General features: G+C 47.0%; 1 long non-coding RNA gene across 4 annotated transcripts in view; it reads left to right on the top strand.

The window, feature by feature from the left end:
* The window catches only part of LOC132028110 (uncharacterized), an 82,490-nt gene that overhangs the window by 22,687 nt on the left and 32,159 nt on the right, over nt 1-27,644 (top strand). For 3 of the 4 annotated variants that reach the window (XR_009407350.1, XR_009407347.1, XR_009407348.1), the window contains exons 4-5: nt 17,075-17,194; nt 21,006-21,163. This is a non-coding gene — a long non-coding RNA (uncharacterized LOC132028110). The remainder of the gene's footprint in view (nt 1-17,074; nt 17,195-21,005; nt 21,164-27,644) is intronic. The other variant, XR_009407349.1, reaches the window with a different exon arrangement.

Here is a 27,644-nt window from a genome sequence, read left to right as displayed (position 1 = left end):
CTGTGGGTGTGGTGGCCAACTCAGAGGGTCCTCTTGTCTCATCCTTGGGGATCCATTGACGTCTCCTGGAGGGCTGCAAAGAAGTGTTATCTTTGGTCTGTGGGGCTCGGGTGCAAGAGAGCCATTCCTGCAGGTGTGTTGTCTTGTGCTTTAACGCTGAGTCTTCCTCCAGGCCCAAACTGAAGTCACAAGAGGGGCCCCAGGGCCCTCCTGGCCCCCTTTGTCTTAGCACCTCTGGAGACACTGGTGCCTTGGGGTCGTGGGCAGACTGTCCTGTAGTGCAGCTGTGGAGACAGATGGTGGAGTGGTATGAGATAGCGAGTGGCATGTGCCTGGGGCAAGTCTTACCAGAGGCCTATGGGCCTTTGTGGGACATGTCTTCTGAGGTATTGAGGTGAAGGTTTCCCTGCAGGACCCATGTGTGACATGAAGAAAGGGAAGTTTCCCATGGGCCCCCTGGGGCTGAATGAAGGCTACACTCCCAGGGTCACTCAGGCCCCTCCCCTGACCATCTTCCTCCATTATTGCCAGGTCCTCCTCCTGCCAGGCTGTCACTTCTCCAGCCTCTCTGAGAGCTCTCGACATGCCCTTCTCTGTGGGGGGAGCCTTTGCCCACACGAGTGTTGAAGGTGGCATGACAGAGAAGGCATGTTCCCAACTCCCATGGGAAGTGAGTTTGCATGGGCCCCACACTGGGTGCAGGTGGTGGACAAGGTGGAAACAGGCAGTGTGGCCTTTCCCTGATGGGTCTTCCCTGTGGATTTAGAGATTGAGGTGAGTCTCTAGAATATCAAACTCACATAGTGACATGGTGTCATGAGGAGTTTGGAGGCTTGGGGGATTGGAGGTGTTGGTCAGGTATTACAGGAGTGGCCAGCATATATGACTCAGCCAGATACTGTTGCCTACTCCATGCCCACAATGATACAGCGCTGGGAGGGGTGAGCTGTCCAACTCCTATGAGCCTGGGGTCTGTCTTTTTTGCTCATTTCTCAGATGTCTGAAGTGGGATGTTGGGCCACCCCACCACTATCTCTTCTCAACAAGTGTTTGGGAGCAAGCCATCTGCTGAGTTTTGCAGGGTAGGAGGGCAAGGCTTGGGTTGTGCAGAGTGAGGGGTCACTGGGGTAAGGGGCTCTTTTCCAGAGGAGCACAGTGCCTGGGATGCCTGGGGTCCAGTACCTCCAGGCATCCAGTGCCCTCCCTCCAAGAGCAGCGGCTCCTGGACGACAGTGCCCAACAACCACAGGGAGTTGAATGGATCAGGTGGAGGTTCCCCATGGGATGTTCTCAGGCTTCCTACTGCCTGCAGGTACTGTGACCTTCCTCTAATCTCCTCTTTGTTGTCAGAAGCCAGGGCAGCACCCTGGATTTTGTGTTGTTTCCCGAGGTGCCCACAACAAATTCAGGGCAATGAAGTAGAGCATGTGCCCATGTTTGCCTGCCCCTCTTCCTGCCCAACTCACCCCATTCCCAGGTCCTTCTCTTCTGTTTCCATTGTTGTTTCTGTCAAGTCCACAGAAGGGAAGCTTCTTGAGAGCTGAAAGCAAGAGCAGAATAGGGCATGAGCACAGATTCCCTGGCAGCGGAGAACCAATTGGGGACACCCAGGCCCAGCCTCCCTTTCTGAGGCCCCTCCAGCAGGGCGACTTCTGCCCTGCCAACTCTCAGCTGTACTCACTGCTCTTCTGTCCAGTGCTGCTTCCCAGATTCAGCGGTGAGGGGTCAGGGTGGTGTTAGGTACGGGGTGATGAGGGATATCATGCAGCAGTTCAGATGCAAAGCCTGAATGTCTGCCAGAGAGTAGGGCCTCCAGGGTGGGCATCGTCAAAGCAGGGAGGAGGTGCTTATGGACAGATGAGACAGGAAGCCCAAGAGATGGATGTGGGATGAATTATAGGCGCAGTGTGGCTCCTTCCTTCAGAATCGTTTTCTTCCGTGGAATCCTCCTCTGGGTCAGAGAGCAACGAGGATGCTGGGGTGGCTTTGAGAGAGGATAAAGGGGAGTTAGTGGAGCTGAAGATTTATGGCCTGCTGCTCTGGGTATGATAGTTCTGCCCTCAGTTGGGTGTGGCCCCAGCTCTGAGTCCTCCCTGGCCTTGGTCGCTTAATCTCTGCATGGTGCAGGTGGGACAGCAAGTGTGTGAAGCAGGCCCAGGAACCCATTAACACAGGTTTGGAAGACCCTGGCCCATGACTGTGTCTCCAGGGCAGCTTCATGGGGGCGTCCTTCTTTGGGAACACATACACAGGTAAGACTCAGCTGGGGTGTGAAGGCTGGCAGAAGCTATGGATCATGGGAACCTGTGTTGTGAACCCAGGGGAAGTTTGCTTTACCTTGCCAGCTCTGGGAGTCCCCTTGGAGGTACAGTAGCTTGGACAGAACCAGGAAGGTTTGGTAGTAGACGTTATGAGGGAGAGAGTTTACCTGTCTTCCACATCCTGGCTCTCAATAGAACGTAGTTTCGTGGTTCTCTTGCACAGGACAGGGTAGTTGGTTCTGCAAAGTCATGACTATGACCAGGTCTGGGCCCGTGCCGAGAAAGACCCAGAATCTATTGTGCACCATTCTTGAGAGGCCATGAGTAAAGAGACCAAACTTTGACATGTGGCAGCAGCAAAGGGAGGGAAGAGCAGGTTTGATGAGAAAGGTCCTTAAAATAGCTGCCCAAGGAGTTGAGTGGTGATGACAAACACAGCCTACCCTAAAGGCCTGTGGTCACAATGTCTGTTCCTTTCATTCAGAAACTATGAAATGAGCAAATCATGCCTGTTGCCAATGCATCCCTTCCTTGGCAGTTTTTTATCCATCTTATTCTTTCTCCAGAGCACCAGGGGCAACACCCTGTTCCCAGGTGCCCTGTCCCACTGTTCCCTTCCTCTGTGCTGTTCCCTACCTGAAGAGAATTCATCCTCACTGCTGGAATTGTCAGTGCTGTCTATTCCCAAATCTTTAAGAACTGAAACAGGAACAATGCTGTTATGAGAGAGACTGCCTCACCCATTCATCCCAGTTCTATTGAGATGTCTATGGGCCATGCAGCATTTGTCTGAGCCTTTTGCTCTGCTGTCAAATGTCCATGTGGCTGGTAGATCCAGAGGTCTTCAAGGAGACAGGGATTGGAGCTTCATCACTTCTAATGAGACCAGGATGATGCAGCAGTCACCTCAGTGTCAGTTCTACATGCCCATGACTGCTGTCCCCTCCCAATGCAACTCCAGTCCTTATGGGACTCTTGACATGTGACTAGTGGGAGTGAGCAACTGGACATTCTTCCTGGATGCTTTCCCTATAGTTCATTGAGATAACAAATAACTTTGTAAAACGGATTGTAGACTGACTCTTTCCTGGTTAGCTCAGAATTAGAAACCAACCAGGAGCAAGAGACAAGCCCTGCTGTCCAGCATATTTCTCCAGCCTTAGTGGCTGGCCTGACAGGACCGTTGATATGTAAGACGTTCCCAGGCTCATGCACACCCACCAGGCCGTTGGACCCTAAGAGATTAAGGTGAATCCCTAGGTTCTAGAATAAGTGGGAACAGATTCAGTAAAGCACTGACCAAAAGCACAATGTAGTGCTCTCAAAACAGAGAAACTGCTAGAATAGATATGGAACAACAAAGAACACAAGGAGTCAAAACGTATCTGAATATGAAGAAGTGGTGGTGGGTCCCTAGAAGCTGACCTTCCAATACAATGGATTGCTCTCCTGAGCTAACAGGATGGTGCTGGCCTACAAATAGGAAGGGGCACGTGGGAGTAAAATAGAAATGTCCAAAGAAATGCACTCTTGTTGGCATCACGATGCTTGTCAAGAGGACTGCCTAGAAAAAGCATCCTTCTAAAACAGCAAACAGAATGAAAAGGCAGCCCACAGATTGGAGACACTTTTATGAAAAGATGCTCAATATAAGGCATCATTAGGGCAATGCCAGTCCAAAGGACACTGAGCTGTGGCATTGTCTGTTAGGATAGTGAGAACCCAATCCTGGAAAATTCAAGCCCAAAACCCATGTTGGAAGGATGCCGAAAATTTGAGACTTTGTATGCAACTAGTGGAATGCAGAATGGTGTAGCAGCCCGGAAAGAGCCTGTAGAGTGTCCTCAGAGAGCAGCAAAAGTTACTCCCGTGGATCCCGCACATGCAAGTGAGGAAAAGAGATGTCAGAAAATCAGATTCTTTTCAAACACGTGTTTCTCACCAAGAGAAAGTCTTGTTTGCTGCCAAAGAACCTTGAAACCCTGACTTGGCTGTTTCCATTCCCAGGCATGGACCTCCCTTGACTTGTCTATAGGCCCAAACCTTCTGAATAAAACAAGCCCTTCTTGCATGGACAGATGGCTAGTGAAATGGGTGGTGATTGTCCTGTCACACCTGTTGAGGTTTGAGGTTCTCTTTCACCACTTTGCAATGCACAGAGCAACCCTCGTTCCTTCATGGAGGGTGCCCAGGTCCCCACAGTGATGCTCAGTCCCTGAAGACAACCTCATTTCTCCTTTGATAGGACACCTTTTGGGCCTACCTCAGAAAGCCCCAGCTAGGGCAAGTGGTTGGTGTGTGATTTCCCATGGGAGAAGGCCAGTTTAATTCTTAGACAGCGTATCTGCAGGGAAATGGTAGATCTCCATGGAGAAACACGGAGTGAATTGGTCCCATCTATTCCTGGCCACTGCTACTTTGTCAGGGTCTTCCCTGAATGGGCTGTTGCATGAGGCTGCCCCAGAAGCTGACTGCAGAAGGAAGGAGTCTGTCCCAGCACTCAGTGCTTCCAATGAGGTTGGGAAGATGCATCATGGGGACTCTGATGCAGAGACGTGTGTGTGAGTGAAGTGGCAAGAGAGGGGTATTGTGACCATTCATTCCCATGATGTACCATGACTTCAGAGACCCATGGACACTGACTCAGTAAAAGGGTATGGAATAGACAGACTTCGGTCTTTGGGGCACAGTTTCCCCCTTCCTAGTTAGCGATGGGATCTGTTTTCTAGAAGAATTGATGTATATTTGCAAGGAAAGAACACCTATTAGAGGGGCGCCTGGGTGACTCAGTGGGTTCAGCCTCCACTTTCGGCTCAGGTCATGGTCCTAATGTCCTGGGATTGAGCCTCGCTTCAGGCTCTCTGCTCAGCAGGGAGCCTGCTTCCCTTCCTCTCTCTCTGCCTGCCTCTCTGCTTATTTGTGATCTCTGTCTATCAAATAAGTAGATGAAATCTTAAAAGAAAATGAACACCTATTCAAATTGTAGGTGTTGAAGAGTTTTCAATGTGCGTGGACGTTCATGACGTGATGGTGATGGGACACTTCCCTGAGAAAGTGGACACCATTAATTGCCATGTGGAAGGGAACAGACACGTATGAGAACATACCATTCATCCAACTGACACAAAAGCCAACTTTGAGAATCACAGCACATGGGTTCCCATGTAAACACACCTCCTACCCAGCACCCAATCCTACAGCACCTAAGACCAGCACGGTAGCTTCAGGGGGCAGGGTCATGAGGCCTCAGGTCACGGTCTGGAACATGACCTTTAGTATCCTTGTTGCAGGATCTGGATTCTAGGTGGCTCTCAAGATGGAGCCTGCAATGAAGCCCCACCTTGCCCATTGTCCAGGTTGCTCCAAACCAATGAGTAACTCTAGAATACAGCATACTTACCACTCTCCCTTTCCAGCAAGGCCACCTGTGATTTCAGCAAAGAAAATATTATGGATATCAAATCATGCCTTGTCCTGTGTGCAGTTATTTTTTTCTCTTGGTGATGGGCAGGGCCATGGGCAGTAATATTAAATGTACCTAGAGGTTGCATACCCTGGGTCCATTGGACAAAATAGGTGCCAAGGCAGTGTAAGTAGTATCCATGAAAAAGCTCATTACCCTGTGGACTGTAACAGAACATGCTGTTTCCTGCAGGGTCTTTGGAATAGGGTATCCATGGGTAACAGACTATCCCTCAATAATCTCTCCACTAAGGACATTGTACGTGCTGAGGTGTTTGGATCTGATTTCGAGTATAATAGAATCAAAGGATGCTGTACCTCACATGAAGAAAGGCTAATTTACCACCTTGGTGAAAAATGGGGCCTCTCCTTCTGTGCTGTCCACATCAAGGCCGTTGCACAGGCTAGCCAGGGCATCTAGGTAGATACACACAGAGAGTGTCTGGACACCCACGGGGCTCAGGGAGCTTTGCTTGGTGTGCACGTGTGGACAAGTGTGTGGTGGTGGGGAGTTAATCAGTATGGACAAAGCTGCAGTTGGCCCTTCCTGGATGGAGGAAGAAAGGTCCTGAAGAGGAGCAAGGATGTGAATAGTAACTCTGCCTCCTATTGGAGCTACGGGGCATGGAGTAGCTGTGAAATAAGTCCATCTCAAAAGCACACCTACTCCCTGCACCCAAACCTGCACCACCTAAAGATGGCAGCATAGTTTCTGGGGACAGGGCCATGAGGCCACGAGTCTTTCCCCAGAAAATACTCTTCTGTTACTATGACCCTTATTCTCAATCCCTCAGGACCTGGAATCAGGGCGGTTTCATCATGGGTGAGGAAGCCCCACCTTTCCCCTTTTCCAGGTTGTTTCAAACAAATGTATGACTCTTGAGTACAGAATACTTATCACCCACCCCTTCCAGCTGGGACACCTGTGATTTCAGGAAAGAATACAGTATGATCATCAAATCATGCGTCGCCCTGTTTGCATGACTCTTAACATGGGGGATGGGAGATTTGAGGTTTGAGGTTCTCTTTCACCACTTTGCAATGTGCAGAGGACCCCTCCTTCCTGGGGAAGCTAGGGAAGTGTGCTAGAGGCCTGTGAGCCCCAAAGTATGAAGAGAGCAAAATGAGTCATGCACAAATGGGCCCAGTCTTCTTACAGGTTCCACGTTCTGGGTCCCACTGGACAAAAGAGGTGGCAATGAGAAATAGCTGCTACCCGTACCAAAACTCACTTCCCTACAGATGGTAGATGATCCTGCTGGAGTTGCCTCGCCTCCCTACAATGTCTTTGGGATTAGGTAACATTTGTTAACAGACTCTTAATCAGACTTCTCCCTACCTTGTAAATTGTGTATGTTGAGATTTTTGTATGTGACTTTGATTAAAAAAGCCAGAAGAATTTTGTGTCTCCCACAAAGAAAGGCTGACATACCACTCTGATAAAAAATGGGGTGTCTTCCTCTGTCATTCCTGTGGAATGTTGACATTCCTGTCCATCCAGCGAATCTAGGGAGAGATGCACAGAATGTTCAGTCCACTGGTGGGGCTCGGAAGGAAGAGCTCATGGAGTTTAGCTTGGGGCCAGCATACATGGGAGTGTATGGAGACGTTGGATTACATGGTTATGGACTGAGCAAGCTGCTGCTTCATCAAGAATGGTCAGTACAAGAAGCCGGGATGGAGAGAGAAACATTGACTCTGAACTTTAGCTACAGGGAATTGAATCAGGGTGATCTTCTCAAACAAAGGAGGGTAAACACTAATGTGCATGCTCTGTTGTACTGACAGGCAAGTTCCTCCAACCAGCGACCATGTTGTGGTCATTGTCAAGACTGTTTCTTTGCCAGGATCAGCCTGTGAGGCTCGTCCCTATCTCTCACCTCTTCTAGGAGATTGTATTTCTTCAGAAGAACACTGTGTTGCAGGGTTTCATTCAATGAAGCAAAGTACCCTAGAGGTTTCTATTTGTTCCTGTGACATGCATTGTCAGGAAAACCAAAGACACAGGATTTCTATGTCCTGACATCTGTGCATTCCAAGATAGTCCCCATCCTCAAAGTGCTTATTCTTCCCAGTCTTCCTTTCTTGTGGTATGTGGGTGTGTCCTTTGAGTCAGCGGGACTCAAACCCACTCAGTTTCCAAGGAGCCCCACCCCCCAACCCATCCTCAATCAGGAACCAGCAATTTCATGAGATAGCAGAGGCCAGGCAAGAGAAGGGTACTCGCTCACCTGGCCATGTAGCAGATTGTCAGGAAATTTTATCGGGTGCTAAGCTAATGATGAGGCTTTCCTCGCAGTTGCCATTTGCCAGTGAGCCTTCTCTGTGCATTCAAGATGTGAGCATTTTTGTAAAGCTGGTGATGATGTTTTGGTAGACTAAAGTAGGTTCTGATTCTTTTGTGTTTTGACCCTGTCTGATAAATGTCCCCAGCTAGGACAGATGTGTGCCCATTCCTTTCTCCCCATCCCTGTTTGAAGAAAGGGAATCCTAAGCAAACCTCCATGTGTATCTGTGGTCAGTGAGGAATGTGGTGTCCTAGGTGGGCGTGTGCAGTGGGAATGAAGGAAGTTTGGCTTTGAAACTTTGACCCATATCCTAAACTCCATTAAGTGGGAGACATCTTCTGATGAAACACATGCACTCACCACACTCACAGGCCCAGTCCCATCGCATCAACCCACACAAAAACAAGCCCCAACCCTCAGACGCACCAAGCACACCACCTGAATGACCTACTGGATTGCAGGGACTTTTGCACAGGGTCCTGGTTTTCTACAGGACACTCCATTTGTTCAGTCCACCCCAGCCTCCGTTCTGAACAGGAACTCAGAATGGAGGAAGCCCTCCAGACAAAATGAGGAGAAAAAGCCCTACCTTGTTCTTCAGCTAGATCTGTCCCCCAAAAGTGACTGGTGGGAGAATATGTACATGGTCCATTTCCAGTTGCTGCCTCCTGCAGTTGGAGAAAGGGAAAGCCGGTGAGGATCCCAGCATCCTGTGCACACCATGTGCACTCATCAATGTGCTCTTGGTGAAGGAAGCAAGCCAAATGCGATGCAGTCATTGAGTTTATGATCCAGAGAAGGAGAAAATGACCTCCAGAAAAGGCTCTGGCTTGGAATGTCAAATCTTCCAAGTCTATTTTCTTCAGAAAATCAAATCAAAGCTATTTTCCATAGACAGAATGACCTGGTGGAAAATGCTCATGACCATACATTGCTTAAGGAATGGTGGTGGTGTTTTCTCAGTGCCCCTCTAAATATGGTGTCCCTTACTGAAATAAACTTACTGCAGGCTCTCAGCACCAAGGAAATTGTCTCTTCTGTCTGGAATGTACATGCTCAGATATTCATGGAAAGAAAAATCAAACACTGGTTGTCCCTCAGAAGCACAAAATGACTTTACTGAGAAAACCGAGTGGCACAGATATTGAATGGAATGGAGATCCACATTGGGCACCCTGCTCAAAAAAGGAGGCTGCTTTTTCCTCTCCCTCTGCTACTCCCCCTGCTTTCACTATCATGCTCTGTCTGTCTGTCTCTCTCTCTCTCTCTGACTCTGTATTTTTCTCTTTCAAATAAAATCTTGAAGAAAAATGGGTTTACCTGAGGGAGAGTTGGTGTTAATTCCTCTGCCCTCAAAATTGGTAGCTCTTCCATCAGGTCCTCGGGGGGATCTAGGAGGATACAGAGGCACTGTGAGGACTCTGGTGTGGCTGCTCAGGAATTAGGTTGGGTGTTTGGATGGATGAACACAGGAGGCGAGTGTGTGTGTATGTGTGTGCCTGCATAGGAGGTACAGACCTCACTGCTGCTTGACCTTCTCCTCAGTGCAGAGAGGAAGGGATGCGAGAGGAGCAGGAAGGAAATGAGAAGGTTTTTGTCTTTCTAGCTAAAACAAGCCCAATCAAATTCAAATAGTCAGTCCAATACATGGCTTCTGTGTAAGGACAAAGTCTCATAACCTCTCCTGACTGACGTGCCACTAAGGTGTCACACGCTGCTTCTTTGGACATCAGTTCTGGGCCCAAGATCCCCATATAATATGACTGTATGCATCACGTCTCTAAGATTTTGCATGGCATAAAAAGCAGCTTTGCTTGCAGGGCTGAATTCAACCCTCAGAAAAGAAGCCTAGTGGTTTGCTTCACTCATCATTTGTCTTCAGAAAATCCCATGTACAATGATGGAGAAAACTGACATTGTAGCTTACATAAACAGCTGGCACCGTCGATGAGTTTGATATATTCCTTCCACTATTCTTGAGCTGTTCCATGTGTGTGTTTCCAATGAAGACAGTGGCTGTCCAAACCTTCCCAGGTGTTCTGACCAGTGGGAAGTTCCTTACACAAAGGACTCTTGGAGTGTGTGATGACACTCTGTAGGCCGGCTTTGCAGGAGATTTGCCCTAGGAGTGTTGGGTCCAAAGCTTCCAACCAAGCTTGACCTCGATTTCCTATTTTCCAGTGGTGTGTGAGTGTGTACCTTGATTTCCTATTTGCCAGTGGTGTGTGAGTGTGTGCTTAGAGAATTTGATCCTTCCTGAGGCTTACATAAATCTTATCAAGCACACCAAATTCCCTCTGTTATCCTTTTCTGCCGTTGGTCGTGTGTACACATTGAGACTGGCTATGACTAATGCTGCCCTATTCTGTCCTCCATGGGTCCACACACTTTCCAGCATTATGGGCTTGAGCACGAGGATGTGGCTTTTCTCTGTGCCCTTGAGTCCAGGGACCAGGCTGTAATCTTTAACATGGGCTTCTATCTTTGCCCCAGCTTCTGTGACCTTGGAAGCCACTGTGTCATGATGGGTCTTTTCGGGAACCTTTATAGAATCTAGGTTTTTGGCTGTATGCACAGATGCTGGTGCCCCTTTTCTAACTAGCACCTATGGTACATCATGACCCCTGGCTTAGGGACTAACACAGGTGTGTATCCCAGAGCAACTTTCATATTGAAACCTGAGCTCAAATCTTGGCTTTCCAAGTAGGAGGTCAAGGGTTTGGACCATTTATCTCTGAGCCATGGCCATCTCAGAAAAGCAAACAGAAACATACTCCAGGTACATGTATGGTGAGCAGGGGAAGGAGTATGTAGAGTGTGCCAGGGTGATGAGAGTGTTTTGTCAGGGTGACACTTTGAATGTGATGAAAGTGTGAAAAAGATCTCCTGAGAAAGTCACACATTTATGTTCACAAGCATAACACATAGACACAGACAGACACACAACCATGCAGCCACACACACAGGGTCTTCATCCAACATGCACACAAATCACCCTTCCATAGGTACTAGTTCTTCCAGGCCCTGTACAATGTGGTGAGCATGCCTCACTGGACAGTCTCAGTCAGTATCTCCCAGCTCCCATTCCTTGTTGGAACCCAGAATCAAGGACAGGATTCTTTGTATTCTAGATTTCCTCCCAGAGCCCGATGCTCTTAAATATGTACAGCTGTCATTCCTCCCAGCATCTACCTGTGATTGGGAAAAAAGAAAACACAGTGAGGATCCCAGCATTGGCATCCTGTTGGGCTGTACGATGTTGGGCCAGCTCTTTGGTTTGGGAGGACTTCAGGCAGTTAATTGGATGAGGTCCCGTGGTTGAGTCCATGTCCCCCAACCCGCGTTAAAGAGGACACTTGGAATGATTTTGGAGCTTTTCTTGGCAGATCTCCAAAGTCTATTCTGATCAACAGAACATTCTTTTTCAAGTAGAAAACTTTTCTGCTGAAGAAATTGTTTGATCCCATTGAGATTGTAACTGAGGTTAAGCTGTGTCATCACCCTTTTTGGGTCCACTGTTTGTAAGAGGTTGGACCCAGCATTCCTCCATGAGGGGAGACTGCTGCCCCTTTCCCCTGGGAGGTAAAGTGCCAGATTTTCATCCTCCATTGATGGAAGAAATCAAGGAAGGAACATTTCAGTCTCTGAGAAAGAGAGGCGAGCTTACCTCAGAGAGAGTTGGGGAACCTTCCTCTGTCCAGTCCCTAAAAAGGTCATTGGACTGGCCCTCTACAGGATCTACGAGAACACAGAAGAGCTGTCAGGACATTGGCTTCACTACTCAAGAATGACTCGGGAGTTAACTCTGCTTGATGTGTATGGGGGGCCAGAGTGAATGGATGTGAGAGTGACCAAGCAAGGCCTGACTTGCTGCTGGGCCAATGTCCGTGGTGTACATAGAAACACAGAGGAGGGGAGAAGGATGGAAAAGAGAAACGGGTCCTTGGCTTTCAAATGGGGGTGGGGGTGGTGATCAGTGGGTTTTGACCTGAACATCAGGGTCAATCTGGGAAACACTCAAGGCACACTGGGTTTCAGGGTGTAATCCCCTGAACCCTCCTGCCCACTGTAAGCTAAGCCAGCTTGCCACTTCTTCACCTGGTCATGGAGCCAGTTCAGCTGTCTTCCCTGCATCTCTGCTATGACACTATCAGTTCTCTATTGCCTTGGAGTAGTGGTTTTTTTTTTTTTTTTTTTTTTTTTTTTTTTGTGATGGAATCTAAGTAATATTGACGGTTGTATTTGTTAGTACATGTATGTTCGTATGTTCAGTGACACTGCTCACATGCCTGATGCTTTGTAGACAGAACTGCCATCTACGTGGAAAACTTTGCCATCCTATCTCATGGAACCTCTGTACCCATGACAACATGACCGGCCCTCCCCCTTTCCTCCCTGTACTGTACTTTCCATTTTCTGGGTCTACAAATGTCCCTACCCTAGTGTCCTCAAAGCCTGGGATCATGTAACGTACCTCTTTCCTTGTGTGCATACTCTCAAAATGTATGTTAGGTATCCAAGGCCCATTTATTTCCTAAAATATTGGAAACTTTTGTTTCTTCTTATGCCTGAATAGTACTCCATGATGCATATGTATGCCATTTAATGTGTCTTTTCCTCCCATGACAGATTTGGGGGCTGTGCCTGTCTATGGCTATTGGGAACCCAGCTGTCTTAGACATTCGTGCACAGATTTCTGTTTCCAGAATGAGAAGACATCACAGAATGCATTTGCCCAATTTGTAGAATGGTAAACACATGGAATGTACTGGGTACTTTAGTTCCCCAAATGTGAGGTCGTTTTGTTCTTTTGAAAGTACCTAGCACACTCATGTAAGATGTGTCTAATGGACGGAAGTGGATGGGGGGGATCGTGAAACCTTCGTATTCTATTCCATTGTTATGTTCAGTGTTACTGGTGGAAAACATAGTCTCTTCCTTCCTACACATCTAAGAACCATGTTTCCTGGAGAGAGCTATATGGACCTGTTTTCCAAAAAGACCTCTAAGATCCATCCCTTCAGCTAGTAGACACTTTTTTCCTGTGTCTCTTGGATCCAGTTTGAATCAGAATTCCATCTTGACTTCTGGATTTAATGGTGAGAGACAGCATAGAGGGAAACTGCTACCAGTGAAATCATAAGAAATTGTGTCTCAGCGTTTTGAAAGCTTTGGTTATGTCTGTGTTACTGAGTAGAAAAGTGTGTCTCCAATCAATGTAATGAGTCAATATCCAAGGTACCTTTCTGGGTGTCCCTGATGGGGTAGACCTGATCCTGGAGGAAGAACCGGACGTTCCTCTTGGGTGGCTGTAAAGAGGCTGGCATGGTTGTGGGTGCCTCCACATTCTCATGGGGATGCTCCACAGAGATTGCTGGGTGACACATAGAAATAGAGCACAGTGTTGGCATCTTGTTGTCAGAATACCATAGGGGGATTCGACATTCTTTTTTTTTTTTTTTTAAGATTTTTATTTATTTATTTGACAGATAGAGATCACAACTAGGCAGAGGGGCAGGCAGAGAGAGGAGGAAGCAGGCCTCCTGCTGAGCAGAGAGCCCGATGTGGGCCTCAATCCCAGGAACCTGAGATTATGACCCGAGCTGAAGGCAGAGGCTTTAACCCACTGAGCCACACAGGCACCCGGGATTTGACTTTCTTTACTTCTAGCCCAACCATCTTCTCCCCCTACTCACCAGCTGCCCAGCAGGGATTGCTCCCTCCAGGTGGGACTTAGGAAGATGTCACCATGTGCTGTGCTCTGAATTCCACCCCCTCCCACACCACAGGTTCTGTGGGCAATTGCTTGTATTTAGCATAGACATTACAAAAATGCAGCCGAGCGCAGTCAGCATGCCTGTAGGCCTGGGTTTACATCCCATTTAGCAGCCACACCTACCCAAGAGCATCCCTGAGAGCCCTCTGTGCCCGGTTTCCCTGTCCTCTGGCCTAGACGTTAGTGTGCCATCAGGGTGTCCCAAGTAATTTACCACAAGGAACTCCTGGGACATAGGAAAGAGCGAGATGCTTCCCAGTTGCTCTGTAGGTGTTGAGGAACATACTGCCTAGGGAATCATCTAGATGGCTGGCTGTGGGTGAATCCAGACATGGGACTTGGTATGGCTCCACTGCACGGGAGGATGGAAGCCCCCTCTTTATCCTTCACATGAGAACTATGCTTTACAGCCAACAGAGAATCCTTGTCCCTTTCTTCTGTCCTCCCCACAACAGCACCAATGGGAGTGGAAACAGGCTGGAAGCCCCATTTCACAGTGGAAGGCACTGACATGTAGTATGGTAAAGGGACTGTTGAGGGATGGATCTGGGACAGGAATGCTGTTGTTTCCCTGTGGAGGGAGATCCCTAAGCCCCTGACAACCAGCCAGTACCCCTGACAAAACACTCTGAACTTCTGAACCAAGAGCTACCCTCATAATCTCAAATTCCCCTTTGCCAGTGTTTCTTTAGGGGAGACCGAGTGCCATGAGACGAGACTCAGTCCTCAGTCACCTCTGTGTTTGGGGCCCTGACGTAAAAAAATGAAACAGTTTCTTCCAAATGGAGCCCTAGTGAAGAACCAGGAATGTGTAGCATTGGCCATGTTCCCCCACCTGTTTGCAAGGTCAGCACTGTCACCCACGGCCTTCCTGAAGGTCAATGGATCCCCACTGCTACTGGTGTTCTGCTTGGCTCCCAAGCTGATTCAAACTCCAGATCATTCCACTCCCAACTATCACACTATGACCCTGCCAAGAATTCATTTGCCTTCAGCTGGCCAATCCTGAGGAGCAGTTCATGGTAAGAGTTAACATGGAGGTGGCCATCTGGGCTAGGAATGGTTGGTTTAACGAAGGAGATGTATGATGCTGAATGGACTACTCTTGATGTGAGGACTTTTCTGAGGAGCCTGGATGGAAGTAAGGGTACCCTGGCTGGAGTGATTTCCTCCCTACTCTCTCATTCCTCCCCAACATCCTGTGTCTACTCGCAGGTCTCTTGATCTCCTCTGGAGACTGTAGGTTTAGGAGACTGCCTACTAAACCTACAGTCTCCTGTCTCCCTCCATAGACTGGACCTTGAGAACCCAGCCCAGCAGTATCTTTGAGACCAACAGACAGTCCGCTGTTCAGCTGCCAAGTGTTCTTTCCACCTACCCGCTTTCACAGTCCATTTCCATCCACTCCCAAGCATCATGCAGATGGCCCACGAAACCCTCCACATCAACCCATGAAAACACCCCGATATCTTCCAGTGTCTCTCCTTCTAAAAACAGCTGCATTTTGACTGCTGCCTGTTCCTCTCTGGTTTTGTCATCTCCATTGAGAAGAAGTGACTGGCAATTCCTCTCCCTCAAATGTGTGGCCTGGGTCACACCAAGGTTCTCTTGATCCAGGGACAACAGAGTGGCGTGTGACCTGTGTGTGTTCATTGTATGACTGTGTCTGAAATTGGCATTCAGAAATAGTACAGTTTTTTGAACATAGAAGTTATTTAAGGAAGACAGCTTCACCAAGAAATCACACTGAAATAACACAGAAAAACTAACAAATACAGGCATCGAACCAGGAGGAGAAATCAGAGAGTGGAAAGGAAAACCCGAAGAGAAGAACCCAGTCTCTGTAAAAGTGAGACAGCCAATCTGAGAGAATAGAATTCAGAAAATCGATAGGCACATACCTGTAAAACAGAAGTTGAGATTTCCCATCGTGTGGACCTTTACACCTGTTCACTAAACTGCAAGGGGCTCAGCTAACAGAGTGGCAGTTGAAAAGGAAGGATGGGTGCATGTCATCAGGTCACCATGGCGATGGGTCATGATAGAACTCTCAGAGTGAAGGCATTCCTGCACACTGTGGGATCATGGAGGGAAGTGGGTTGGGGAGGGGTCAATGGTTAATGGGCATTGAAAAAGGCACTTCTTGTGATCAGCTCTGAGTGGTGGATATAAGTGATGAGTCCCTGAATTCTACTGCAGAAAGCAAAGATGCACTGTATGTTAAATAACTAATTTTTTTAATTAAAAAAAGATACTCCCGAGGGCACACAGGAGACTTAAATGTTCATTTTACATCTGCTACTCTGTAAAACTCCTATTTATATGACATTGTTTCACAAAGTCTCTCTAGTAGTTCTTGGGTGGCTCAGGGGGTTAAGTATTGGCCATTGGCTCAGGTACTGCTCTTGGAGTCCAGGTATCAAACCTAGCATCAGGCTCCCTGCTCGGGGGGGGGGGGTGTTTCTCCCTCTGCTCCTCATCCAAGTCATGCCTGCTGTGTCAAATAAGTAAAATATGTAAAAAAAAAAAAAAAAAAAAAGTACTTCCCACGTGGCTCTCCTCCCCAGGAAAAGCTTGTTTTCCTTCCAGGAGCCCCTTGGAGCCACGGGTGACAGTTACTAATATTGTCTGTGAGGCGGACTGCCTGAGCCTCGAGATAAGGATGCAAACATATGTCTGTCATTTTCCAGTGAGTTGCATTAATTTGGATCCCAAGGTGCCCTTTCTGCAGAAGACAGAGAGATACTCTTTGAAAACACTGGATTCCCGTGAGTGTCTGATTTTAAAGGCCCTTAGTGCACTGACCTCCATCTTGCCTCCCACCCATCTTCAATTTCCGGTCTGCAGGGAGGGTCGCCCATTGTGGACAGTGGGTTGTCTTGACCACTGGATGGCGCTTCCGGGGCCTGCATTCATGGCATGCATGCGAGGTGTCCTTACATGGACACAGAGGATGAGGCAGGTGACATCTGGGCAGGCCCTTCTTGGATGCCAAGGTCAGTCTGTGCACTCTGGAGTGTTTGGACCCAAAATCTCTCTGCTGGCTTCACCCCTTATTCTTGTACTCCCTGGAGCTTGGCATGCTGGGGGCCACAACCATTGTTAAGTCCCTGCAGGAGTGGCCACTGCTGTGTGGTCTCTTGGAAAGTGACAATTCTGAACTCCTTCACAAAATCTCAGGGGATATAGGCATTTTCAGGCAGCAAATATAACGTGATCTCTTTAAAATAGTTTCTACCTGGGGTACCTAGGTTTCTCAGTCACTTAAGTAGTTGCTTTTGTTTCAGGTCCAGGCCCTGGGATCCAGCCTAAGTCGAGCTCCCTGCTCAGGGGAGGAGAGTCTGCTTCTCTTGCTGCCTCAGCCTGCTGCTCTGCCTACTTGTGAGCTCTAGGTCTCTGGCAAAGGAGTGAGTACAATTCTTACATGATAAATAAACACATTAATAAAATGAAACGTAAATAAAAATATTTTATGATTTATGCAACATAATACTATGGGAGGAAAACAAAACCCCGAGTAACAGCACATATTTATACATGACAATACAATTGTCAAGCCACTTCAGGTAACACATTTATACAATTTTATCCAATTGATATCTAAATCGATCATTTTTCTGGACAGTTTCGGAAAAATTTCTCAATGATCTTATGAGCATATATACTTTTAAGGAATTACGTTTTGAACAATATCAAGTAATCTCTGTCACTTTGGCAAATTTCAGATAACAGTTAATTAGAGTTTACAACTTGGCGAGGTTTTTCTTGGTGGTGGGGGTGTGGAAAAAAAACAGTATAGCTATTTAGAATACCTTATAGACTACGATGGAGGGAATTGCATGGATTTCTGACATTCTGTCAAAATAGACATTTCAATTCCGACACCCAGGGCTGGTTCTTTGGAAAGAAATTTTCTGAAAAGACCAAACTGGGAACACATCAATTTCAGGAATCTGAATTTAAGGTGAGATTAACTTCAGAATTTTAATGTTTTCTCTGATGTTTGCCATGACCCGACGATGTACAAATAGCCTCACATGGCCCTTTGCATTGGTACATCATCGTGTCAGTCAAGAATTGGGTGCTGGGAAAGAAAGAAGCAAAAAAGGACACTTCTGTTTGGGGATTTATGACCATCATCTGGGAGACACAGCATGGAAAGAAATCAGGTGTACTACTGATTTTGAGCAGGGAGTACAGGTTCACGAGGGAAAAGCACAGGCACTTGTTTTGAAAGAATGATGATGAGTGCTGGCAGCTAACAGACGTTACTTTGTCTCTCAGTCCAGAGTAGAAGGATGTGTACCAGGTTGTGGTGGATTCCCAATGAGCAGGTCCTTGTGCCAGAAGTCAAAAGTTCATGGTGCTCAGATACTTGAAACAGGAAATGGGCCTATGATTTCCTTCCTGATTGTCCTTCACACTCTAGTTTCAGTGTGGCTCTCTTAGCAAAGCTTCCTTTGTTATGAATCTTAATTGAGAATTCTCCATCTCTTTTCTGCCGTCATTCTAACAGGAAAACACCAATGATCCAAGTGTATTTCCCTACCATCCCTGCTTCAGGTCCCTTCTTCCCCTGGAAGGTGGCAGTTTCCTAGTTCCTGGGTCATCCAAGCTAGTTGAGCCTTTGGATTGCATCCCACTAAGAAGATTTGAGGACATCCCATCTAGATGGTACTTAGGGCCTCATTTCTGGGTAGATCTGATGGCTGACTTGTATTCTGGGAGGAACAATTATTTTGACATTTTCAGTAGTACTGCAAGGGGAAACGCAAGGTAGAAGCCACTGGAAAATGACAAAATTAAAATATTCAAGAGTCCAAACGGTGCATATCTTCCTCAGATGCTGGGGACTTTCCCCATCTGTTCTCACAGAGATTCTGGAGGAATGGCAAGACCCATGACGTTGTGTTTTGGCACCTTTGCTCTTCATCTGGAAGAGAGCCTGCTGTTTCATTGACTCTGAGGGTAGAGTGGATGGGAGGGTCTGTGGTTATGCTGGGTGGACGATAGTCCCCAGTGAGGGAAGGAGGAGGACGCCACAACACAGGCTCTCTGTGTATTCCCAGGGTTTCCCCAAAGGACCTCAGTGTTGTTCCAAGGCAGGGAGCTGGTATTAGTTCCCCTGATACCTTTATCTTTCCACCTGTAGGTGTGAAGAAATACCTGAGCATTGGCCTGAGTCTCTCTAGTGAGCCATGGGGGTGTTTGTGGGTGAGACCAGTATGCTCCGGTGCCCCTTCCCTCTGGGATTCCTGGCCTACCTTTCTCATGGGCTAAGCAGCATGCCTTTGCTGCCACACAAAGACAGGGAAATAATAAAGATTAAAGCAGAGATCAATGAGTTAGGAACTAGAGATACAGAACACATAATGAAACTGGCATCTGGTTCTTTAAAAGACTTAAGAAGATTGATAAATCACTGGCCAAACTATTCCAAAAGGAGAGAGAGTGTTCCCAAATTAATAAAATTTATGAACAAAAGGGGAGAGATCATGACTAACATCAAGGAAATAAGAACAACCATCAGATATTATGACCAACAACTATATGCCAATAAGGTAAGCAACCTAGAGGAAATGTAAAATTACTCAGCCTTAGAATAGGATGGGATTTATGTCTTTGGATCATTGATGGACCCAGAGGGCATACGCTAAAGTGAAATAGGTAAGACAGGAAGGACAAACATTATAGGATTTCACTTCTGTCTAGATTCTGAAAAGCAAAACAAATGAATAAACAAATACAAAGCACAATCAGAATGTTAGATAAGAAAGAGATGGTTCTCAGAAGGGAGTTGAGGGGGGCTTGGAAGAAATAGGTGAAGGGGTGTAGGAGACACAGTCTTCCCATTGTGGATTGAGTAAGTCTCGGGGATGAAAGGTACAGCATAGGGTATATGACAATTGTATTGGAATAGTGTCTCTGTTTACTGATGGTAGCTACACTTTTCATCATTATAATATAAGGTAAAAACTTGTCCAATCATTATAATGTTCACCTGACATTAACAAATTATTGTGTGTCAACTATGCTACAGAAAATAATAATGACTCATAAAGTATACAAATATGACAGGAATGGGTTTGTCTGAGAGTGACAGAAACCCAAGGCCAATCCAGCTGGAATTTCCTCACTCGACCAGTCTAGGGGTGAAAGGTAACTGGTCTCCTGGGGAGACCCACTCTTCACTTCTGTGGTGATTTACCTCTAGTTCACTTCTTTGCAGATTTCCGTTTCAGCTTCTGTTGGCAGCTTTTCCTGTGCGCCCCTTTGGTTGCTGGTCAGTCCCAGGCCACATGCTCTTCTTCTCTTCATGGCTCACACAGGGAAGCCCATTTCCTCCCATTTTCCGAGGGTATCTCTCTGCTCTTTTAATCTCTCCCCTGAGCTCTAGAGTCTGGATGGGCAGAAGGATGAGAGAGCTCCAACTGGCAGCTCGCTCTTTCAACAAGTAATTTATGGGAACTTCCTATGTGCTGGTGGGGAAAAGCTATGGAATTCTCCTGAAAATATTATTTTTTTCAAGTTTCAGGGGTACAATTTAGGGATGCATCAGTTCCATATAATACCTAGAGCTCATTCCATCAAATGCCCTCTGTAATGCCCATCACCCAGTTTCCCCATGGCACAGCTAGCTCCTCTCCAGCAACCCTCAATTTGTTCCCTAGTTGTTGAGTCTCTTATGGTTTGCCTCCCTCCCTATATGCATCTTGTTTTATTTTTTCTCCACTTCCCCTTTGTTCATTGGTCTTGTTTCTCATAGTACGCTTATGATCGAAATCATGTGGCATTTGGCTTTCTGCGACTGACTTATTCCCTTAGCATTATACCCTCCTCATTCTTACAAAAGACATCCTCATCCTTACAAAAGACAATATTTCAGTTTTGGGGGAGGATGAGTAATATTCCATCCTATCTATGAACCACATCTTCTTTATCCAGACTTTAAAATGCTCTGCTTTTACACCCAGCTGTTTATAATACTTTGTGGCACCTTTCTGAATAAGACTCCTTCCCTTCCATTGTATCCTTAGCTATACCACACCAAATTCAAGTCTCCATCCTCCTGCCTTCGAAATAGTGGTCACTTTTCTACTTGTAGCCTTGCAACATTTATATGATCACACCTTTGACTTATTTCTTGAGTGTTCAGAATGATTTATTAAGTAAGTAATTGTATTTGAGGGCGGAGAAAAATTTAATTCTTCCCCACAGAATTCTCTCATTGGATGCTGGATATGAAAACTGTGAACCTGGTGACAAGACGGATTTTGTTGTTCCCGTTCTATGAGAGCTGAATGCCACTATAATATTGACAAGCAGATCCTTACTGGTGACACATATTCATCCATTCCAGGCTTAGGTTTACTGTGGTAAGATGCCCTAAACATAATGTCTACCATATTCTCCACTTATATTTAAGCTTTGTTGGATGAGCTGAGAGTAACAATTTCTCTATGGCCATGTTGTCTGACTTACGTACACATGTGACCTTTCATGGGGTCTAATGGCCCATGTATTCATTAATATACAAGTCACTGTTTTAATTAATGGTGCCTCTGTGTGGAACATGTACTTTGCAGTATTTATGACCATTGCTGTAAACACAACCCAAATATAAAATTTTCCACTTGAAGCACAGTTTGCTCTTTTCCTTTAAAACATGGTTTCCAGGTGATGATATCAGTCAGGCGTGTCACTGAGAAATCCATCAGTAATTGGCCAGTTGTCATGTCTTGTTGTTGGTCATCAGAATGATGCCAATCTGAGAAATCCCTGGTGATTGGCCAGGGCATAGTGGTGACGTTCCATGGTGGTGACATCACATGAAGGCATTCTAGTGTCCCAGGGCTGTTATAAAAACTTAGCAACAGCTCAGGTTCCAGTGAAGATAGTGATGGCAGTTCAGTCACAACTCTTCCTTCTCTTCCTCGACTTATCTGCTCTGTTCCCTGCCCCCTGACCATGACAAGCCCCCTCCCTAAACTTCTGGCTGTGGCCCTCTCCAATACTCTACAGCACCATCATGTTAGCACCTACGTTTTTGCCCCCCTGTGGTCCAGAGACTCCTCATACCCATACATGGCAAAACCTAGACACATTCCACACTATGAGGCTGGCTCAGGTCCTCAGGGAGACATTCTCATTTGGCATGTGGGAGTGGGACACTGTCTATCAGGATACCATGGATTATCTGACAGCTGGGTGCCACACCCCTGGGGCCATATGTAACTTCAGTAGAGAAAAGCTGAGTCCACGTCCTGAGGGAACATTTGGCACACTACTACTCTGAAGCCCTCCAACCTGGCTCAGCACAGGGCACATGTGTGCTCTGAACATCCAGCCAAACCATATGTGCACAATATGTGGAATATCCAGAGACATCAGGCAGAGGGGTGGTTTTACACAAGTAGGTACTGGGAAAAAGAATCACCATGCCTCTATATGCAATGTTAGTCCTTGGAGCACTGACACTCAGTCCATGGACTGTCTGAAACAACTCAGCAGTGCACAAAATAATTTCCAGAAACCTGGCTAACCCAGAGGACACAGACCACCAATCCTCAAACACAGCCCAACAAAGAGACTTTCATATCTCAGGACACAGCACCTCTCAGGAACCCAAAGACTGAGAGTCTTCTGATTCCATTTGACACTGGGCAGATGAGTCACATAGACACTGGGTGGACAGGGAGCCTCCATACCTCAACCTGTCCAGCCCAGTGCATCACAAGGCAAAGAATCCCTGAGAACAGGTTTGCCAAGTGCCAAGAAACCATGGGCTCTGCATCCCAGCTGGTATTGGTAAAATTATTCAACTCAACAGAAGCATTACCATGGTCTTTTTCCCCAGTGGACAAATACTCTGCTCTTCACTAGGCCACGAAGGCACCTGGACACCAGACTCACCATGTGCCTATGGACTAGGAGACCAACAATTCAGATGTCTGTTAGGTCAAGCAGGCACCTTGAAGAGTCATCTCACCATGTTCCCATGGACATGGAGACTAACAAATCTGTTTTCAATTACATGAAGCAGGCACCTGGACAGCAGGTCCACCATGTGCTCTTGGACCTGGAGACTGACAAGTGAGCTGTCTCGTAAGCTAAGCAGGCACCTTTGCAGTGGGATCACCATGGTCCCTTGGATATTAAGCCCAAAAAAGGAGCCCTGGGCTAGGTCAAGCAGATAACTGGACTTGAGCCTCACCATGTGCCCTTAGACCTGGAAACCAACAACTCAGATCTTTGATTAGCCAAGCAGGCACTATGACAGTGGGATTACCATGTGCCCTTGGACCTGGAGACCAACAACTGAGCTGTCTCATGGGTTAAGAAGGCATGTTGACAGTGGGCTAACCATGTGCCCTTGGACATGGAGACCAACAATGTAGCTCTGAGATAAGCCACAACTTAGTCACAACTGTCTCAAGACAGGCCCATGGAACTGGAAACCACAAAATCAGGTCCCTAACAGGCCAAGCAGGCACCTGGACAGATGGTTCACCATGTGCCTTTGGACCTGGAGACCAATAAGAAAGCTCTGGGCTAAGCCAAGCCACCATCTAGACATGTGGCTTACCATGTGCCCAAGTCCTTGAGACCAACAACTCAGCTCTCTGCCTGGCCAAGGGGGCACCTTGACAAAGGACTCACCAAGTGCTCTTGGACCTGGAGACCAATAACTGAGCAGTCTGGTGGGTTAAGCAGGAACCTGGATAGTGGGCTAAACCTGTGCTATTGGACATTGAGGCCAAGAAAGGAGACCTGGGACAGGACAAGCAGACACCTAGACAGGAGGCTCACTGTGTGCACCTGGACCTGGAGATCTGCAACTCAGCTCTTTGCTTGGCCAAGTGGCCAACTTAGCAACAGGCTTTCCATGTGTCCTTGGACCTGGTGAATGACAACTGATTTGTGTAATGGGCTACACTGGCATGCTGACAGTCAGTTTACTGGGTGCCCTTGGACCTAGAGACCAACGATGTCCCTCTGTGACAAGCCAAGGATATAGCTTCACAGCTGTCTCATCATGGGCCCATGGGCATGGAAGCCACAATACCCGGTCTGTACTAGGCCAAGCAGACACCCAGACAGGAGGCTCAACATAGGCCCTTATACCTCAAGACAAACAACTCTCTTTGTAGCTTGGCCAAGGACAAACATTGACAGCAGACTCACCGGGTGCCCTTGGACCTGGAGACCAGAAACTGAGCTGTCTGCTAGGTTAAGCTGTCTCCTTGTTAGTGGAAAAAGGATGTCAACCTTGGGTCTGTAGATCAACAATACAGCTCTGTGACAAGCCAAGCAGGAAACTTCACAGTTGGCTCAACATGTACCCACGGACCTGGAAACCAAACAGTGAGGTCTCTACTAGGCCAAACAGGCCCCTGGAGAGCTGGCTTACAATGTGCCCTTGGGCCTCAAGACCAACAACACAGCTCTCTATTAGGTCAAGCAACCACTTGGATAGCAGGCTTTCCATGAGACTTTGGACATGGTGACCAGTAAAAGAACACTCAACCAGCACATACCTTGAGAGTGGGATCACCGTACCCTTGGAACTGAAACTAACACACAGCACTTTGATAGGCCATGAGGGCACCTGGATAGCAGGCTCACCATGTGTTCTTTAAAGGCAATAAGAAACACACAGTTCTGCCCCAGGACAATCAGACAAATAGTGGGCTCACCATGTGCCCTTTGGCCAGGAGGCCAAAAAATGAGCTCTCTGATAGGCCAAGAGGACACCCGGGCAGCAGGATCTCCATGCGCCCTTGGACCTGGAGACAAACTCAGCTGTCTGATATTCCACATAGGCACCTGGTAAGCAGGTGCACCATGGGATCTTGGATCTCAAAACCAACAACTCAGCTCTGTGCTCAAGCAATTAGGAATGTTGATAGACTTGCCATGGGCACTTGGCCCAGTAGACCAAAAAATCAGCTGTGTGCTAGGCCAAGCGGGCATGATGTATGTGGGTTCACCATATGCCCTTGGAACTGGAGACCAATAATTGAGCTGTCTAATAGGCCTATCAGGCACCAGACAGCAATTTCACTGTGTTCCCAAGGACCTGTAGACTAATAATAAAGCTCTGCACTAAGCCAAGAAAGCAACTAGACAGCAAATTCAGCATGTTTCCTTGAAAACAGATCATTCCTTCTCCCCAAAGTGCAGAACACTCTAACACTCGGCTTTCCAGCTGGCATGAGATTATGCGACCTCCAAACCTGCTCATCATTGAACTGATTTGTCCAATGCAGCCATGGAGATCTGGGAACCTCCAAATTATGAGCCCTCCATCCCAGGACAGCATGGGACTAAGATGCCGACTTGCCTCAAAAATCTATGATAGTATGTTTTTCACCTTTGCAGAAAAGTGAGTATTTATGTTTCTTCTTACTTTTGATCTCCTTCAGCTGGAGGTCCTTTTGGCCTGCTATCTGTACAATATTCATTTTGGGGGGAGTTCTCCCCTTGAGAAGAAAACTACACCATGCCCTAGGAGATGAAACAGTCCAGTGGTTTGAATACTTTTATTAAAATTTATGGAACGAAATGAAGAGGGACAATTGGACTCCTCCTCATGGAGGAGTCCCAGGCCATGAAAACTGTGGGTTCATTGGCTGAGATCCTACAGCTGAAGGAGAAGTGTTACATCTTCAAAGGAGAGGTGGAGGCCTTAAAGCAAGAAGCCAAGCAGTGCACTGAGAGGCAGGCTCAGCCCTGTGGGTTGGAGAGTTTCTTCATTCAAATGAAGGTCTTCGTGGACATTTATGCCTTAGATGCAGTGCCCAGGTGTTAATGTTTGTGCACCCACCCACTATAGCATAGAAGGGGAGATGGGAAATATGTGTTCATCTCCCCAATTAATGGTATGGTATGGATTTGAAAAATAGGCAAATAAAGCATTTAAAATTAGAAAAAAATAAAAATAAACAAAACTTATTATTTCTAAATAACTGATTTGCAAAACACAACCCCTGGGTGATTGTAAAGGGCAGCCTGTCTTAGAGTTACTACTATCCCTTACTATCTATCACATTCTCCTGAGGTTGGGGTTTCCATGGCTCAAAGAATATGTTGGTTAAACATGCAGAGTTGACATTGAGCATAACCTGTCTGTCCTCATCAACTTGTTCATACATACTAAAGTTTTGGAGCATTTTGATTGGAAGGAATAGACAATCCGTGTGTCTGTTCACAGATATTTCTGCATGAAGCTTTGGCAGAGACCAATTTTTCAGATTTTTGCTAAATTTGAGGTTGGACCCTGATGTTATGGCTTCAGACTGTGGCCAGAAATATGGCTGTTGGTCCAGGACAGATTTGTCTGTGATGCAGTCTTTGGAAGAACAAATGTAACAAGACCATGCAAGAAGAGTAGAATGATTCCAGAGGCAGGGTATGATTACCTGTGTCTGGCTGAGTAGCTTTGGGGTCAGAGCAGGAGGCATAATGGTATGGGTGGCCAGGCGTGGGCTCCATTCTTATCAAAGAAGGACTGCAGTAATTGGGGAGAAATGTGGGATTAACAATGGGTGCTTTAGGAGCATTGGTGTCTGCACAGAGTAAGTCTCTGGGAGAGAGGTGGGAAGAGGTGCACCTTGGAGACTGTAGTGTCTGCTTGGGTATGAAGAATGGGGCCACTTCCAGGACTCAATACTGACCTTCTGATAAATTGGACACTGGGGTCAGAATACAGGTGAGATTCTTGGATGCCCCTCCTGGGGTATGGTCCATCTTAGCTGCAGGGATGTGGAGTGGGAGTGTAGGTGTGGTGCATATGTCAGTGATCTGATGTCTACATTTGACACCTACTGACACTGTAGGGAAATTGCCTAGAGCTGTGGTTCCTGGGCTGAGCTCAGTAATGATAGAGTGCTCATAGCACCTGGGCATACACAGATGGGAAGCATGAGGAAGTTTCTTCTGGGGATTGAAATGAACTTCAAGGGACCTGAAAAGTGGGAGACATGCAACCATGAGATGGATGATGTCTGAGCTTATTTGAGGGTGACGCTTCCCAGAGCAAATGTGAAGGCTGGTAGAGTCCTGGTCACTTAAGTGTAAGGGGGACATGGGTTGCTTATGTGTTCCTAGCACTCGGGAACTCCTGTGATTAGCTGCTCAGACCATTCTAACTGTACCAATGGTTCCACAAATATAAAGGCCCTGCATTGACTGGCACCCCAGAGTTGCTCACCCCTTCAGTCCCCATTCCTTCATACCGAAAATGGGGGCAAATTCTGTAGGAGGTGATTGTGTGAGCAGGAGACAGGAGAAGGAAAGTTTGTGGAGGGGATCTACAAGGGCAGGGGCATATGCAGTCTAGAGGCAGAAGGGAAGAAGTGACGGTAGACAAAGGTCCTTGTCGCAGTTTTTTCTGCCCAAAGCAAAATATCAGATTTGGGAAGGTAGTGTGTGAGATGACTCTCCCATATCCAGCATTTGCTGCCCCTTTGGGCTATAGGTCATCACAGGACAGCACCAGCCAATTCACATACCAGCTACATACCCATCCTGCCTCCTTCACTGTTGCTTGACACCCACAACATAGGGTTCTTTAGGAGATATTTGGAACTCCCATGACCTGGGGTGGGATTGCTTTACTTAGGAGTGTGCTGACAGGTGGAGCACTACTACAGACAGGAAGGGAGGTGGAGACCTAGATTTATAGATTCGCAGAAGCCACAGGTATTTCAGAAGAGTTCTCAAAAAGTTAAAAATAGAGCTACCCTACGACACAGCAATTGCACTACTGGGTATTTACCCTAAAGATACAGATGTATTGAAAAGAAGGGTCATATGTACCCCCGTGTTCATAGAAGTAATGGCCATAATAGCTAA

Source organism: Mustela nigripes, chromosome 12 (genome assembly GCF_022355385.1).
Source record: "Mustela nigripes isolate SB6536 chromosome 12, MUSNIG.SB6536, whole genome shotgun sequence".
In the NCBI taxonomy this organism is placed as follows: Eukaryota; Metazoa; Chordata; class Mammalia; order Carnivora; family Mustelidae; genus Mustela; species Mustela nigripes.
This window is presented reverse-complemented; position numbering and strand designations above follow the sequence as displayed.